General features: G+C 40.8%; 1 protein-coding gene across 3 annotated transcripts in view; it reads left to right on the forward strand.

Moving 5' to 3' along the window:
* The window catches only part of sema4ba (sema domain, immunoglobulin domain (Ig), transmembrane domain (TM) and short cytoplasmic domain, (semaphorin) 4Ba), a 179321-nt gene that overhangs the window by 104606 nt on the left and 59470 nt on the right, over positions 1-15245 (forward strand). The gene's annotated exons all lie outside the window — the stretch shown is intronic.

A 15245-nucleotide genomic window follows, 5' to 3' on the forward strand; every position in this document is an offset into this window, starting at 1 on the left:
TGTGTGAAGAACCTCTAGTAGTGGGTGTCATGTTGCACACAATAGGAGGACATATGACATTAGCGTAACACGGAACTTGTTATAAGGATCATGTTTGCGATCACCATGGCAACCACAACATAGGTAGAATCGGAGTTTTATGCTCTGCTTAATTTGTCTGTCTGTGTTGGCCCTGCGATGAGGTGGCGACTTGTCCAGGGTGTACCCCGCCTTCCGCCCGAATGCAGCTGAGATAGGCTCCTGCACCCCCCACGACCCCAAAAAGGGACAAGCGGTAGAAAAATGGATGGATGGATGGATGGATGGATGTTTTGATTGGAAAGTCACTGTACATGTGCAGTAGTTATTCATTAACATTATTGGCAGTCATACCAGTGTGGAAATAAGTTAAAGGGGAACTGAATTTTGTCTATCATTCACAACCCTTAAGACAGTGTTTTTCAACCACTGTGCCGCGGCTCACTTGTGTACCGTGAGATATACAGTCTAATGCAGTGTTTTTCAACCACTCTGCCGTGGCACACTAGTGTACCATGAGATATTGTTTGGGGAATTATGCAATTTTACCTAATTCAGTGTTTCCCACACATTCATTTATTTGTGGCGGCCCGCCACGAAAGAATTATGTCCGACACAAATAGATTTTTTTTTTTTTTTTTCTTTGGTCCTGTCCAGCTTCTCAGGCAAATCATATAGTTGATGTAGATGCCCATATAGGCTGTTCAGATTTACTTTACAAAAGAGAAGTGTAGGATACTTCTCTTGTTGCCTTATTTGTATTTGACCACTACTGTTTTCTGTTTATTTGTTACTGACTGTGGCAGGACATATCTGCCTCTGTTTCACTTTATGTTGCTGGTAAATAATATGGTTGTAGTAGTAGGCTAAAGTTAAATTATTTAGTATGCACTAATTAAAGGGGCAGAGCTTTAAGATACATTTTAGCTTTTATATTTTATAAGATATATTTTTTGTAAGAACCACAATTAATAAATATATTTCAGTGAATAACGTATTGTTACATAAATGTACATAAAGTGTTGTAATTATATTGTTAAATGGATGGATGAATGGATGGATGGACGTTTAAAACAAAACTGTTATTATTAATTAGTAAGTATACATTTTTTGAGCCGTTTTAGAGAAAATCATATCATTGTAGTAAATTATGCAAATTACTCGATGATGTCATGGCGACCACGCCCATAGCCACGCCCATAGCCACGCCCCCACCGCCACAGGTATCTTGGCAGTTTATGGGAAACACTGTAAGTGGTCGGAAAAATATTTTTTGCCAAACAATAATTATAATCCGCAAATAATACTCTTCCATATCAGCAGGTGGCAGCAGGTAGCTAATAGCTTTGTAAGCCTACTTTGCGACAAGAGAATTCATGATGTGTGGATGGTTATGCACAATTGCGTCAGGTATTTGATGAGAACAACTTTATATTGTCAATATAGGCTATTGACATTTTTAAAATTTTCTGCTGGTGGTGTGCCCCTGGATTTTTTCAATGGAAAAAATTTGCCTTGGCTCAAAAAAGGTTGAAAAACACTGGTCTAATGTGCCGTGGGAGAATATGTAATTTCACCTAATTGGGTTAAAAATATTTTTTGCGCACCAGTAATTATAATCTGCAAATATTGTGCCGTTGTTAAGTGTCTCTGCTGTCTAGAGCTCGGCAGAGTAACTGTGTAATAGTCTTCCATATCAGTAGGTGGCAGCAGGTCGCTAATTGCTTTGTAGATGTCGGGAACATGGTTTGTCGTGATCACGATATGCAGACGACAGCGGGAGGCAGTGTGCAGGTAAAAAGGTATCTAACGCTTAAACCAAAAATAAACAAAAGGCATTGAAGCTTTGGGATGGCTATGCAAAACGAAACAAAAATTGAACTGGCTGCAACGTAAACAAAAACAGAAGACTTACAACGTGTGGAGCAGACGGCATCCACAAAGTACATCTGTACATGACAATCAACAATAGGAGTGCAGGACAATAACTAAAACACTACACACAGGAAAACAGCAAAAAACTCAAAATAAGTCAAGGCGTTATGTGTCAGGTCGTGACAGTGCACCTACTTTGAGACAAGAGCTATAGTGATGCATGGTTGGTTATGGTTTGAATTTATATCCAACAATTGAGAAAACGACTTTCTACTGTCAATATCGGCTGCTGAGTTTAATTTTTTTATGTTTTCTGCTGGTGGTGTGCCTCTGGATTTTTTCAATGAAAAACATGTGCCTTGGCTCAGAAAAGGTTGAAAAACACTGCCTTAAGAGATACAAGAACACATACGTTATTAGTTTTTTTTGGCATTCTAATTTAAGTTAAGTTAAAGTACCAATGATTGTCACACACACACTAGGTGTGGTGAAATGTGTCCTCTGCATTTGACCCATCCCCTTGATCTCCCCCTGGGAGGTTAGGGGACCAGTGGGCAGCAGCGGTGCCGCACCCGGGAATCATTTTTGGTGATTTAATCCCCAATTCCAACCCTTGATGCTGAGTGCCAAGCAGGGAGGTAATGGGTCCCATTTTTAAAGTCTTTGGTATGACTCGGCCGGGGTTTGAACTCACAACCTACCGATCTCAGGGCGGACACTCTAACCATTAGGCCACTGAGTAGGTATTCAAGGTTACTTTCAAGGTGGCTAGGAATGCCGCTAATGAAAGCAATCCATTTTGCCTCTAAATCACTTTACAAATGCATCTTAAAACCAGCAACAATACTTCATTCACGTACCGTATTTTTCGGACTATAAGGCGCACTTAAAATCCTTTCATTTTCTCAAAAATCGACACAGACAGTCACCACACGATCCTTGACAGATCCGGGTCAGAGTCCAGTGGCATGGAGTCCAAGACGACTGGGGACCCTTTTCTGCTGCATGGGTTGTTATTTCCCCATAACTGGGCCCACATGGGTGTGAGGGTGCCTTCTTCCGCCATCGCAGCCGTTGTGGTCTTCACCGTATCCCTGGCTAGGGGGCAGTCAGGTACTAGGCCTTTGCCAAGGGCCACCTGGGGTAACAATATCAATCAATCAATCAATCAATGTTTATTTATATAGCCCTAAATCACAAGTGTCTCAAAGGGCTGTACAAGCCACAACGACATCCTCGGTACAGAGCCCACATACGGGCAAGGAAAACTCACCCCAGTGGGACGTCAATGTGAATGACTATGAGAAACCTTGGAGAGGACCGCATATGTGGGTAACCCCCCCACCCCCTCTAGGGGAGACCGAAAGCAATGGATGTCGAGTGGGTCTGACATAATATTGTGAAAGTCCAACACATCAGCGAAAGTCCAGTCCATAGTGGGGCCAGCAGGAACCATCCCGAGCGGAGACGGGTCAGCAGCGTAGAGATGTCCCCATCCGATGCACAGGCTAGCGGTCCACCCCGGGTTGGGAGCAGAGTAGAAAAGAAAAGAAAAGAAACGGCAGATCAACTGGTCTAAAAAGGGAGTCTATTTAAAGGCTAGAGTATACAAATGAGTTTTAAGATGAGACTTAAATGCTTCTACTGAGGTAGCATCTCTAACTTTTACCGGGAGGGCATTCCATAGTATTGGAGCCCGAATAGAAAACGCTCTATAGCCCGCAGACTTTTTTTGGGCTCTGGGAATCACTAATAACAATAGTAAAGGGGTTAACCTCCTAGTGCCCCAAGACCCCATGGAGGAGCCTTCACTGCCGGATGCACTTTAACGTCATGCCCAGGACACTAACCTAACCTAACACTAACCGTTGTACGTAACGTAGCAACAGCAAAACTTGATTTTGACAATGACACATATGTTGATGCTTCACGGGCTGTAAAGTAAATTATAAGATATGTTCTCTTAAACCCCTTGTTCAGTTTCTGACTTTTTTGCAGCCAGAAAAAGGCAAAAAAAAAGCAAAACACACATCCAGAATTTAACATTGGATTAGGGTTGTACGGTATGCTGGTATTAGTATAGTACCGCGATACTAATGAATCATTCTGTACTATACCGCCTCTGAAAAGTACCGGTCCACCACCACACCCCCGCTCCTCCGTCATCGTCACGTCGTGTCATTGCTGGTTTACGAGCAGAGGAACATGTTCGTCAGTGCACACACACGGAGTACTTACAAGCAGACACGGTGTCTAGACAGAAAAGGGGGAACAGACGCATTTGGCTTTAAAAACTAAAGATAAAGGTGAAGTTATAACACTGAAACGCCTACCGTAAGAGGTGTTTTAAGACATGCCTAGCGAGCTAGCGGCTAACATCCAGCCCCAGTCTGCAGTGTTTTAGCTACTTCTAAATCACTAATTCTTGTCTCCATGGTGACAAATAAAGTAAGTTTCTTACAAGTATCATCCCTGCAGGACGAGGAATAGCTAAACATGTTTCACTACACACCGTAGCTCACCGGCATCAAAATGTAAACAAACGCCATTGGTGGATCGACACCTGACATCCACTGTAATGATATCAAATACAGGCACGTATTTAGTCGATACTACTATGATTACGTCGATATTTTTTGGCATCACAACATCTTTAGTTTTTAAAAAATTCATATTATGTTTATAAACTCAGGAAATATGTCCCTGGACATATGAGGACTTTGAATATGACCAATGTATGATCCTGTAACTACTTGGTATTGGATTGACACCCAAATTTGTGGTGTCATCCAAAACTAATGTAAAGTATCAAACAACAGAAGAATAAGTGATTATTACATTTTAACAGAAGTGTAGACAGAACATGTTAAAAGAGAAAGTAAGATTAATAATTCATTTCCTACCGCTTGTCCTTAATAATTTTGACAAAATAATAGAATGATAAATAACACAATATGTTACTGCATACGTCAGCAGCTAAATTAGGAGCCTTTGTTTGTTTACTTACTAATAAAAGACAAGTTGTCTTGTACGTTCACTATTTTATTTAAGGACAAACTTGCAATAAGAAACATATGTTTAATGTACCCTAAGATTTTTTGTTAAAATAAAGACAGTAATGCAATTTTTTGTGGTCCCCTTTATTTAGAAAAGTACCAAAAAGTAATGAAATAATTTTGGTACCGTTACCAAAATATTGGTATCGGGACAACACTACATTTGAGACTAGGTGGAGGTATTATAGAAAAACATGCATTTCAGTCTGCCCATTCCTTCTTCATCTTCTCGGATTTGAGCGCCCGTGCTGCATGATTTGTCTTCATGGACGCCATAAAAGGTCCCGAGTGAGATGACAAAGTGGATTAAAACCTTTAATGTGCTCCAGTATGGCTGTAGGAAGTGATACAGAATGACGGATGGAGACACCACGGCGGGTTTGCACTGTGGTTAATGGCTCAGGCATCATTAGAGTGGCGGAGGATTGTTGTGGATAAACTTGATGAACATGAGTTACATCTAGTCTGAGCTTGTATGTTTCCTCATTTCCAACCCCCCTCCTTCCTCGCACCACCCACTTCAACAGGTAATCTCTCCGAGAGCAAAAACCACAGCTCAGCCCCGGCGGAGCGTTTCACGGCAACACACGCCATTAATCACTCGCCGAATAAGAGCAGGCCCCTCACTTCTGGCTGTCTCCGTAGAAATATTTGCTTTAAGGGCGTGTAGCCAGTGTTAAACGCCATGAGATATGCACAAAACCTCATGTTTGACGGGTCAAGTGGAGCTGCGGGAGGAGGAATGTTTTGTATGTTGTTGTCCAATTTGGCAATTTAGTGAGAAGCAACCTTTTGTCTTGTTTTGGAAGAGCGTGTATTAACTATTTTCATGAGGGGTCATGCAGCAAATAGCCCAACTTTTAACAACAGAGCTGCTTACAACTCCCATAAAACCCAACAATTACCCATTTTATTGGATGTTATCGCAACACGGGGAAGCATTCATTGCAATCTCATGGCTTCTGCAGTAATTTTAAGAGATCCCGGGTGATGATCTTCACTTTATGTATTTAAAAGTCACAGACTCCTTAATTATTTTTTTTTACATTGTGGTTTTTTAACACCGATTATTTTTCTCATGGGTGTTAGTCAGCTAACCACTTGCAGATTTTACCCTGAGTAGCATAGGTGGCCCAGGTCCCAGTCTGGGAACATTTGTGCACACTCTATTCCCCTCCTCTTGTCTGCAGGCTGTCCCCAGATCCCTGCCTTGGCCTTATTAAGCAGGGTAATCTGCCATTGATAATGAATGGGGATTTGCGTGTTATGGTGTGAACGCTTGTCTGGTGGTCATTATGCACGGGTTCAAGGAGTTACAAAAAAAAAATGTTAAAAAAAATGCCCCTGCATGGTCCTTAATGCAGACCATGCTGCATTACTTAAACTTTCGTCTTTCAACCCCTTTTTATGGCGCCAATCTTTGCCTGATAATCTCCTCATGTGTGGACAGTTTCTCTTTTAAGGCCTTGCCCGTAATCTCGAAGGGAATAAAGCGTCATTCATTATTCAGAAGTGGTCTCGTTTCAAGCAGATGAGTCAACTCGTCACATGAAAAAGTGAGATAGCAGCTTTCTATCGCGGTGATGCCACATATTTACACCGCACGCCAAATCTAATTGTTGTGCCCTCAAGTGACACAGATTGGATATTTTTTGACGGTCTTAACGCTCCCAAGTGTCTGATCTTTTCGCATCAGATTCAGGCCCACATCAGGAGGTAGTCTGAATCCGATTGGAATCTGATCTTTTCAAATGTGACTTCAGTCTAAACGCAATGCGACCTGATTGTGACTTTTTCGTCAGCTTTAGGCATTCTACAAACCCCGTTTCCATATGAGTTGGGAAGTTGTGTTAGATGTAAATATAAACGGAATACAATGATTTGCAAATCCTTTTCAACCCATATTCAATTGAATGCACTACAAATTTAAGATATTTGATGTTCAAACTCATAAACTTTATTTTTTTTTTGCAAATAATAATTAACTTAGAATTTCATGGCTGCAACACGTGCCAAAGTAGTTGGGAAAGGGCATGTTCACCACTGTGTTACATGGCCTTTCCTTTTAGCAACACTCAGTAAAAGTTTGGGAACTGAAGAGACACATTTTTTAAGCTTCTCAGGTGCAATTCTTTCCCATTCTTGCTTGATGTACAGCTTAAGTTGTTCAACAGTCCGGGGGTCTCCGTTGTGGTATTTTAGGCTTCGTAATGCACCACACATTTTCAATGGGAGACAGGTCTGGACTACAGGCAGGCCAGTCTAGTACCCGCACTCTTTTACTATGAAGCCACGTTGATGTAACACGTGGCTTGGTATTGTCTTGTTGAAATAAGCAGGGGCGTCCATGGTAACGTTGCTTGGATGGCAACATATGTTGCTCCAAAACCTGTATGTACCTTTCAGCATTAATGCCGCCTTCATAGATGTGTAAGTTACCCATGTCTTGGGCACAAATACACCCCCATACCATCACAGATGCTGGCTTTTCAACTTTGTGCCGATAACAATCCGGATGGTTCTTTTCCTCTTTGGTCCGGAGGACACGACGTCCACAGTTTCCAAAAACAATTTGAAATGTGGACTCGTCAGACCACAGAACACTTTTCCACTTTGTATCAGTCCATCTTAGATGAGCTCAGGCCCAGCGAAGCCGACAGCATTTCTGGGTGTTGTTGATAAACGGTTTTCAGATGTAGCGACCAACGGTAGTTACTGACAGTGGGTTTCTGAAGTGTTCCTGAGCCCATGTAGTGATATCCTTTACACACTGATGTCACTTGTTGATGCAGTACAGCCTGAGGGATCGAAGGTCACGGGCTTAGCTGCTTACGTGCAGTGATTTCTCCAGATTCTCTGAACCCTTTGATGATATTACGGACCGTAGATGGTGAAATCCCTAAATTCCTTGCAATAGCTGGTTGAGAAAGGTTTTTCTTAAACTGTTCAACAATTTGCTCACGCATTTGTTGACAAAGTGGTGACCCTCGCCCCATCCTTGTTTGTGAATGACTGAGCATTTCATGGAATCTACATTTATACCCAATCATGGCACCCACCTGTTCCCAATTTGCCCTTTCACCTGTGGGATTTTCCAAATAAGTGTTTGATGAGCATTCCTCAACTTTATCAGTATTTATTGCCACCTTTCCCAAGTTCTTTGTCACGTGTTGCTGGCATCAAATTCTAAAGATGATTATTTGCAAAAAAAAAATTGTTTAGCAGTTTGAACATGAAATATGTTGTCTTTGTAGCATATTCAACTGAATATGGGTTGAAAATGACTTGCAAATCATTGTATTCCATTTATAATTACATCTAACACAATTTCCCAACTCATATGGAAACGGGGTTTGTACGTTATTTGTGTGCGTGGGGAAAGATGCATAAGTGCACTAATAATAGGCTACCGGTATATGTAATATATGAATATATATTTTGATTCTGAAGCGATTGTTGACACTGCGGCGTATTTGCTTACATGTGAGTTGAAAAATAAAGTTAACCTGGATCAGTGGTCCCCAAATTATGGCCCGCGTCCAAAATCCGGCCCGTGGGAAGTCTCAAGTTTTTTTAAAATTTGTCCGACCGCTTCTATGTTAGCTACCTCTCTTTGTTTATAATGTTTATTTTCTGCTGAATGATTGATTGATTGATTGATTGATTGATTGATTGATTGATTGATTGATTGATTGATTGATTGATTGAAACTTTTATTAGTAGATTGCACAGTACAGTACATATTCCGTACAATTGACCACTAAATGGTAACACCCCAATAAGTTTTTCAACTTGTTTAAGTAGTTGTCCACGTTAATCAATTCATGGATCTACTCTCTATTTCATGCTGCCCTTTTTTTTTTTGCTGCAGCAAAGGGACAAGCGGTAGAAAATGGATGGATGGATGTTACATACACTGTAATATTGTACATCAGGGGTGTCCAACTCATTTTAGCTCAGGGGCCGCATGGAGGGAAATCTGCGCACACGGTGGCCGGACTATTAAAATCATGGCGTTACAACTGAAAAATAAAGACATCTTCAGATTGTTTTTTTTGTCTTACTTTGGCCAAATATAGAACAAACACATTCTGAAAATATGACAGTAAACATATAGAAAAATAATACCCGGCAGCGGTAAAATTTAGATCAGGGGTCCCCAAACTACGGTCCGCGGGCCCGCCAGTGTCCTATTTTCTAACGCTTGTTACTCTCGGGGCCTCCTAGCCACTCAGGCAAATCATATCGTCTAAAAATGCATTTTCCCTACGATAACGTGACATCATCGTGCTTGCGTGTTAATGTGCGAGGAGTGTTGAAAAGTAGTCTCTTGGAGAAGTGGCTTACAAGTTAGCAAGTGTCGCTTCCATCGCTGACATCATCACCGTCATTGTTTACTGAAGCAGAGATGCTGACTGTGCGTTATGATAAACGCGCATGCATCGCCAGCCTCTGCTTTTTATCCATAGACTTATCAGATTTAATTTTTTATTATCTATAGCAGGGGTGTCAAAAGTGTGGCCTGAAGGCCATTTGAGGCCCGCAGCTAATGTTTTAAAGGCCCACGGCACATTCTAAAAATACTATTAAAATAAACAAAAACATAACAAAAGTGGAATAAAAAAGCTTACAGGTGAAATGTAGTTTATAAAAAGTTGCAATATTGACTAATAAAACAAAACTGTTTATTTTCTTTAAAACTGTCATCGCTCAAGACATAATATTAAATCAAAATCATATGTTTTTATGAATTATTGAACCATCCAAGGCTCCGATTACTTCACATCAAATATTCCACTTTCAAAAATATTTTTTGTGTTTGCCATAAAAAAACAAAAAACAGTTTTCTTTGACAAAAAGGGAAGAAAACAAACAAACAAACAAAAACAACATAAAAAAAACAACTGAAAATTGACAGATAGATCTGAAGTTGATGTAGACTCTGGAGATTTAAGCGTTAAATAAATAATGTATGTATGCCCTGGCACACCATTATCATCATTTCATGACCAAAAAAAAAAACTTTTTACACTTTTATACTGAAATAAATACACAGGTGTGAATGAATGATGGGTTCCCACTTCTCTGTGAGCGCTTTGAGTATCTAATAATAGAAAAGCGCGATATAAAATCTAATCCATTATTATTTAATTTTGACCTACAACTTATTAAATAAAAATATAGAAAAAACTACCGGCAGCGGTAAAGGTTAGATCTATGAAGGAAAGAAGAAGGTGAATAAATGTTTATAACTCAATATATTTACATAATGAATTAAAGGCCTACTGAAACCCACTACTACCGACCACACAGTCTGATAGTTTATATATCAATGATGAAATCTTAACATTGCAACACATGCCAATACGGCCGGGTTAACTTATAAAGTGCAATTTTAAATTTCCCGCTAAACTTCCGGTTGAAAACGTCTTTGTATGATGACGCATGCGCGTGACGTCAGTAGTTAAACGGAAGTATTGGTACACCTTTGAATCCAATACAAAAAAGCTCTGTTTTCATCTCAAAATTCCACAGTATTCTGGACATCTGTGTTGGTGAATCTTTTGCAATTTGTTTAATGAACAATGGAGACTGCAAAGAAGAAAGTTGTAGGTGGGATCGGTGTATTAGCGGCTGGCTGTAGCAACACAACCAGGAGGACTTTGACTTGGATAGCAGACGCGCTAGCCGACGCTAGCCGCCGACCGCACGGATGATCGGGTGAAGTCCTTCGTCCTTCCGTCGATCGCTGGAACGCAGGTGAGCACGGGTGTTGATGAGCAGATGAGGGCTGGCTGGCGTAGGTGGAGCGCTAATGTTTTTATCATAGCTCTGTGAGGTCCCGTTGCTAAGTTAGCTTCAATGGCGTCGTTAGCAACAGCATTGTTAATCTTCGCCAAGCTGGAAAGCATTAACCGTGTATTTACAGGTCCAGGGTTTAATAGTATTGTTGATTTTCTGTCTATCCTTCCAGTCAGGGATTTATTTATTTTGTTTTTATCTGCATTTGAGCCCGATGCTATCACGTTGGCTCCGTAGCTAAAGTGTTTCGCCAATGTATTGTCGTGGAGATAAAAGTCACTGTGAATGTCCATTTCGCGTTCTCGACTCTCATTTTCAAGAGGATATAGTATCCGAGGTGGTTTAAAATACAAATCCGTGATCCACAATAGAAAAAGGAGAAAGTGTGGAATCCAATGAACCCTTGTACCTAAGTTTATGTCAGAGCGAAAAAAGATACGTCCTGCACTGCACTCTAGTCCTTCACTCTCACTTTCCTCATCCACAAATCTTTCATCCTCGCTCAAATTAATGGGGTAATCGTCGCTTTCTCGGTCCGAATCCCTCTCGCTGCTGGTGTAAACAATGGGGAAATGTGAGCAGCACTCCAGCTTGTGACGTCAGGGGCAAGGCTTTTTTTAATCAGCGACCAAAAGTTGTGAACTTTATCGTCGATGTTCTCTACTAAATCCTTTCAGTAAAAATATGGCAATATCGCGAAATGATCAAGTATGACACATAGAATGGATCTGCTATCCCCGTTTAAATAAAACAAATCATTTCAGTAGGCCTTTAAGTAATGTTCATGACAACCTTTTTCCAAAACACAACATAGAATGTGAGAAATAACAGGATAATGCATACAAAAAAGTGGGACCCCAAAAATTTACTGTGCGACCCCATTTATACGACTTGATGGGGTAAATTCCTAGCGGCAACACTGATCATTATACATAGTAAAGGTATTTACAGTAAAAAAAAAAAAAAAAAAAACAACTTGAAACGGAATGCAGTGATGATTTTATGACATTTATGCACATCATTAATCCTAAAATTGCTTGACACATTCATGGTCCTGGTGTCTGCATACATGACACTCAGCAGAGTCTATAAAAACATTCAGCACTTCCATTGCTTCTCTCCATCATGACTCTTGGTGCAAATACTTTCCCCAGCATGCAGCAGTTTACAGTCAAACCAGAGTGGCTGTGCTACTGTTAGCAACAGGTCGTCACCTCCTGTACGCTCCCCGCCGTTTTTGCTACACGTCCACAGCCAGGCGAAGGGTCACTCCAAGTTCCAGGAGACACGAGCAGCTGCTTTACATTATTGTGGTTAATCTGAGGTCGGCCCTTGTTTGCTTCCTCAGCACCACATGATCCTTTTCATGGGGGAGGAAAAAAAAAAAGATCCCTGAGCGCAGACTTTCTTTTACGAAGTAAAACACATTAACATCACAATTTCTTTCAATCAGCACACTGATTGCACTTTTTAAAACACCTTATTGCGGCCGCCTGCTGTGTGAGCGACAATATGCAGTCCTTTTACCGTACAGTAACAGCTTGGAAATCATTTTAATGGCACACCGGCTTGGGGGAAAGCATCTCTGTAGTTGCCATGGTGACGGGCGAGTGCCGACAAGTGCTTTTATTAGTTCTTACAGACAGATAATGAAAACATTGCCGCCTTGGTGGAGGTAATTACACCTTAGAGATACATGGGGGGCTTAGTAGCCCTAAAAACACTGAACATTTTTCGTTAAATGCTAAAATGGTCTGTATTTATACTGCGCTTTACCAAACCTGCAAAGCACTTTACATTATAACTCTAATCACCCTCATTTCTCCTCGTACAACAATAGGACTTTCCAACCTCTGCTTGTTGCCACCAATCTCAATGAGTTAGCAGCAACAGGCGGATCATGGCCCAGCACTGTGAATCTCCTGACCTTTTGGCTTTGTTGTTCTTTAATGCATCCCACATGCTTCAAAGAGCAACCCCTTGCACACATGTTTGGCCATCCAGCAGCATCTCCTCATAGCTTGGGATGGTTCAGTGTTCCAGCTGCGGCCTGTATAGTGTCTTTATGTCACCAGACCATCGTGGGAGTTCTAGCTGTTGCTCTGACACAGTGGCCTTATTCCCAGCAAAATGACTACACATCTACCAACATTTATGCAGCTTCTTTGTGTCCCCTCTTAAACCATGTACTAGCCTATATATATATATATATATATATATATATATACATATATATATATATATATATATATATATATATATATATACATATATATATATATATTGTAGCATCCAGGAAGAGTTAGTGCTGCAAGGGGATCTGGGTATTTGTTCTGTTGTGTTTATGTTGTGTTACGGTGCGGATGTTCTCCCGAAATGTGTTTGTCATTCTTGTTTGGTGTGGGTTCACAGTGTGGCGCATATTTGTAACAGTGTTAAAGTTGTTTATATGTCCACCCTCAGTGTGACCTGTATGGCTGTTGATCAAGTATGCGTTACATTCACTTATCCATCCATCCATTTTCTACCGCAAAAGCCGCATATACTGTATTATGTGACTAAGCCGGCACGCTGTTTGTAAGGAGGAAAAGCGTATGTGACGACAGGTTGTAGAGGACATCTCTACTTGTAAGCTAATGTTTTTGATGCTGTTGTCAAGGACATCTATTCAAAAATGTGTGTCAGATTTTGTATTTTGTAGAAACACAGAATTTGTATTCCTGATTTAGAAGCACTTGCATTCAGAGGAGGAGCTACACTTCCATGTTTAGATATCGGTTTCTCACAATAAAAACACAAACTGTGGTCTGTGACGATCAAGCTTTGATTGTCAAAGATGTTTGGTCATGTAATCTGTGATATTTCTGAATGGATGCTTCTGATATTCTGTATAGTACGTATTGTACAAGTTTAAGTTACAATTCGTCTTATTTCTGCATGGCAATGTTTTAACCTTCTATAATTTTTGATAAAATGTAATATTCAGCCTGCTAATCATTCTGTAATTGAGGACTCGGTCAGAACATGTTATAAAACAATTTACACAATATTTCAGCCAGCCTCGTCTCACGGCGAAAAATAGTCCTTTTTAGTCGGGAGAACAACTTGCCATGGCTTTGAACCTGATATTTTCAAATCGTAGCCGTTTTTTATTATCCGTTTTTGATCTCTATTTCCCCGCTTGTGGCCCGCTACAGCACGGCCCAAGGGTCAAAAAGGACGAGGGTGCGTTAATCGGCCGTTCCAAAAATGATTACCATTGTTGAAATTTATACTTTACGCATTATTATTGTGTTAACTTTGACAGCCATAGTTATTATATAATGCTGTTATTACCAACGCTCCCTCTAAGGTGCGCGCCTGCGCAATTGCGCACTGCTCACGCGTCCTCTGCGCACAGCAAATTAATGCCGTGCAGAAGATCAAAAATCCCATCTGAACTCTAAACCAAACATTACAATTTATTCTGTATGATTTTGCAATGCAACTCTGTGAGTGACAGATGACAACAAGAGTGGCCCCAATGAATAAAACAATCTTTGTCAACACAGTTCAATTATAGTCTGTCGAGACACTTTACGGACAGGAATTCCATCAATCACTTTATTGAGCAAAAACCACACCAAAAACATGAGTAAAAAAACTTTTATCTATAAAAACTGGTCATTTTCTGCCATACAAACCAGGCTTAAACCAATTTTGTCATCCGTCATATCAACAGAAGCCGCTCGCTCTGTCTCACCTGCACCAACACACGCACTCATGGCACTTAGCCAGTGCTGCGTTTATGGCCACACAAAAAGTCGGAAAACCCCAACGCCACACAGTGCCAGGTTGTAACACTCTGACTCCTCAATCAGTGTGCTTATTTTACTGCCATTTATTAAGGATGTTAATCTAAGGATATTATTCATGAAATGTTGTCACTAGATTTCATAAATGCTAATAAAAAGATGTATTTTACAGACAGAAAGTTACAGGAACTAAATGTAATCTCTGAAAGGGGTAACATTTATTTTAAAGGCAGGACCCGCAGCCAGACATACAATACTAGCACATAGGTCATGAAAAACATGTTTTTTGTTATTGTCATTGTAAGGGGGCAAAATCACTTATATCAGAAAATAATTTTATTTAAACATTTCAATTGTTATGATGTCAGGTTTGGGACAGGTGTGACGCTGTTGGTGTGGCCACAGTGTGCACGTCTGATGTTGCTCACATGTGCTCCACTGAATGCTCAGGGAGTTTGTGCGTTTGCTCACACACATGAAAAATTAGAGGGAACATTGGTTATTACAAACACTGGTAAAGACTCTGTGGAGGGGGGCGTGGCCTGCGGGCCTGCAGCGAGGTGGGGTGTGCCAGGACCGGCCTCGAAGTCAGCGACAGGTGCGTAGATAGCCCACCTGGGCCGTGTTATCTAATCACCTGTCGCTCTGTATAAGCAGCAAACCGGGAGGACAGACGTGGTTGGAGTGGGAGCCAGAAAAA

The sequence above is a fragment of the Entelurus aequoreus genome, linkage group LG03 (assembly GCF_033978785.1).
Source record: "Entelurus aequoreus isolate RoL-2023_Sb linkage group LG03, RoL_Eaeq_v1.1, whole genome shotgun sequence".
Lineage (NCBI taxonomy): Eukaryota > Metazoa > Chordata > Actinopteri > Syngnathiformes > Syngnathidae > Entelurus > Entelurus aequoreus.